Source organism: Mycetomoellerius zeteki, unplaced genomic scaffold (assembly GCF_001594055.1).
Source record: "Mycetomoellerius zeteki isolate Tzet28-1 unplaced genomic scaffold, Tzet1.0 scaffold1373, whole genome shotgun sequence".
In the NCBI taxonomy this organism is placed as follows: domain Eukaryota; kingdom Metazoa; phylum Arthropoda; class Insecta; order Hymenoptera; family Formicidae; genus Mycetomoellerius; species Mycetomoellerius zeteki.
In genome coordinates, this window is record NW_017256313.1 from 6,077 (window position 1) to 8,896 (window position 2,820).

General features: G+C 44.5%; 1 pseudogene; it reads left to right on the plus strand.

Annotated features, from left to right (window-relative positions):
* Positions 1-514: 514 nt before the first annotated feature.
* On the plus strand, positions 515-2,155 carry LOC108720213 (uncharacterized; annotated as a pseudogene).
* Positions 2,156-2,820: the final 665 nt, after the last annotated feature.

The following is a 2,820-nucleotide window of genomic DNA, read 5'->3' on the forward strand; positions in this document are numbered from 1 at the left end:
GCGGCTCGCCGTCGGACACAGACAATGCTTGGTGGCGAGGATCGCGCGACTCGCGGGTGCAAAGACTCAATTAGAGCGACGTTTCGTACACGTTGGTGGTGAGTACGCGGGTGAGGACAACAGATCTCTCGTCTGGCGAGAGATCGACGCCGCGTTCGAGAGTCGTGTTCTGACCGGCGCGGTGATCAACGCAGATTACATCGAGCCGCGACGGTTTTTAGAAGACGCTGGCGATGTAGTGCTCGAGCGAGTGCGAGACGCTGTAGAGAGACACGGTAGTGTGAAGGTGAACACCGCGTTCAACGGTGAGTTTGCGACAAACGACAAACGCGCTAATAAAAGTATAAACACTATGAACCGTGAACTATATCGATGCACCCATTTGCGCGAGTGGTACGTATCACGCGTCATCGAGCCCACGTTGGCGTCGCTCGAAGAGTTCCAAGAACGCGACAGCGGGTGGGCGCTATCACGAATCCACAACTAGACTGTTAACATGAACAAACTGAATCTCATGCGCGCGGGATGTCACATAGACGTGCCGCGAGAAATTATGCTTAAGAAAGCGGTGATCAGTGTGCGTTCGACGGACAATGCGTGCTTCGCGTGGTCGGTGATCGCTGCTCTATACCCAGCAGAAAGAAATGTGGATCGTAAATCATCGTATCCGCGTTACACGTCGGTGTTGAATCTCGCGGGTATCGAGTTTCCAATGACTTTAAAAGACATTTCGAAATTCGAATGTTTGAACATGGTATCGATCAATGTATACGGCATTGAGAACAAAGAGATACTTTCTCTGCGGCGACAAGAAGGAGAAGCACGTCAACTTGTTGTACCTACAAGATCCACGCGACGACAGCCTAGGCCACTTTGCGTGGATCAAGAATTCGTCTCGCCTAGTGAGATCGCAAGTCACCAAAAAGGAGCACAAGAAATTTTTCTGCGACCGGTAAACGTGATAAGAAAAGTTGATAAATAACAAATATTTAAAAAACAGTAAAACAAAATAAATTTTTTATTTGCAGGTGCCTTCATTACTTCAGTTCGGGCGCAAAGTTGGAGATCCACAGCGAAGACTGTGGAAAGATGAATGATTGCGTCATCCGACTACCGAGCGAGGACGACAAATGATTGGAGTTTAGCAACTACTGCAGAAAGGAGCGAGTGCCTTTCGTGGTGTACGCCGATCTGGAGTGTGTGCTGCAGAAGACGGAAGACGCATCGTCATCGTCATCGTCATCGTCGTACGCGTACCAGCAACACGAAGTATTCAGCATAGGATATTACGTGCACTGCTCGTACGACGACGCGATATCGTCGTATCGTTTCCATCGCGATAAGGATTGCGTCACGTGGTTCGCGCAGCAACTCAATGATTTGGCGTATCGCGTTAAAAATTTGGTATCCGTCAACGTGCCCATGGAAGCATTATCCAAGTATCAATGGGAGGCGTACCGTAGCGCGACGCGGTGTCACATCTGCCGTTCGCGTCGGACGACACTCGCGTCCGAGATCATTGCCATCTCACCGGGCGATACAGGGGCCCCGCGCATGTGAATTGCAATTTGAATTACAAAGATTCATTCTATATTCCTGTTGTGTTTCATAATTTATCGGGATACGACGCACACTTTATTATAAAAGAAATCGCTACCGCGTACGACGGACAAGTAGACATACTTCCAATAACCAAAGAAAAATATATATCGTTTACGAAACACGTTGACAGTACAAAAGAAAAAAATGAAAAGAATTTAATAAAAATTGTGTAAAATTGCGATTCATAGACTGGTACAAGTTTCTCAGTGCAAGTCTCGACAAATTGGCGTCGTATCTCAAGAAAGAAAAATTAAAAATTGTACGTTCCGAATTTTCAACTTTATCCAACGAAGAATTCGAATTACTAACGCGAAAAGGTGTATTTCCGTACGAGTACGTTGACTGCGTTGAAAAATTGGATGACACGCGCTTACCACCTCGCGAATCATTTTACAGTTCGTTGACGGGCGATACCGTATCCGAGAGCGATTACGCTCACCCTGCGAACGTCTGGCGGCGATTCTCTGTGCGAATGCTCGGCGAGTACAGCGATCTGTACTTGAAAACCGATTGTTTCGTGTTCAATGTGGATGTCTTACTATCAACACTGTAGTTTCGTATATGCAGTATATTTTTCACAACAGAATACACTTTATATTCTATAACACCTTGCGAATTTAATTATTCGGAAATAACTAATTATAAAAAATATAATATTGTTCGAGAGCTGTTGCCCTGAATCGCGACAGACGCCTAGAGGCTCTTGCCCTGAGTCGGATTCACTAGACAAATCGTCGCCCTGAGTGATCACACAACGCCTAGGGGCTGCACAGATAATGCCTTTTCTTTCGAGCACACTCTTCGAATGGCCTTCTGCATGGCCGCGGGTCATATTCGAGAATGACGAGAGGCACTATCCTCACCGGCGATACCGCCACCACCGCTCCGTGGATCCCATCCCATTAGATATCGTAGATCACAGAAGCCACGGAGCGACGATGACAACGCGTCGAGATACGAAAATCTCGCATTTTTTTAGTATTATTTTAATGTACTTCATGTATATTTCACACATTTATATACGTATTAATATTATTTTTATGTATTAATATCATTAATTTACACTTCATGTATGTTTTTTAACATTTTTATATTTTCATACAGTATATATGTATTTTTAAATATTGTAATATATATATATACTTATTCTATCTCTGTATATATGTTGTTAAAAAATTATGTATTTTATATACTGAATACTTCGTGTTGCTGGTACGC